This window comes from Carassius auratus, chromosome 35, assembly GCF_003368295.1.
Source record: "Carassius auratus strain Wakin chromosome 35, ASM336829v1, whole genome shotgun sequence".
In the NCBI taxonomy this organism is placed as follows: domain Eukaryota; kingdom Metazoa; phylum Chordata; class Actinopteri; order Cypriniformes; family Cyprinidae; genus Carassius; species Carassius auratus.
The window spans coordinates 4,088,025-4,088,885 of NC_039277.1; positions in this window are offsets into that span (position 1 = coordinate 4,088,025).

Below are 861 nucleotides of genomic sequence, written 5' to 3' on the forward strand. Positions count from 1 at the left end.
CATACTCTCTCTCCCTCAGCACATCTGCTTCACTCCTGAATCTCTTGTTTTGTGTTTTCAGTAATTGGAAAGAGGATTCAGAAAATGACTCAGAGGTTTTTATGATTTCCTTACATTTTTGTCGAAAGACACATCAATACACGGAAACTTTGACATCTTGTATTTTTAAATATTCGTTCTGAATGGAAAGTTTTCTATTGTTCAAGTAGCTCGAGACATTTTAGCTGAATAATAAATGATATAGCCACCGACTTTGTTTTAACACACCAACACATGTAATACAACTTAAGAAAATCCCTAAGTGGGCTGCAGTAAAACTGTTAGAACAAAATGTAACAACATAATGTAAGCATTTGATTATGGGATGATAAGCATTTTTTTTATACTGAAAAGTTAATGTGTGGGATTCTATAAATGAATAGATGTTTTCACAATTTGTGAATTATTTGTTCCGTTTTGGATGTTTAAATATATATTTTTTTTAATTCACATTTCTCCTATCTAAAAAAGCACATGATTTTGTTTCAGCTGCATTAAAATGATTTCCATTGATTTTATTTTTAAAACCCAAATGTGAGATGGATATAAGGGCAGTGGATTCTTGATTTCAAGTGCAACATTTGCTCTTTCTAAATGCTGCTTGTTGGACTATGAACAGAACATCTTCTGCCAGAAGGGTTTTTCTATCTCGCTCTTTCTCTCTCTGCTGTTCATGCTTACAGAGGTGACAGTTAGCCTATTTCCTGTGCGTTGTTGATGTCAAAACAAGTGAGGCCATGCAACAACTTTCTTCTTTTTAATAATGACACAGTGATTATCAAGAATATTTTTTCTGTTTCTAGACTGTTTAACAGTGATATT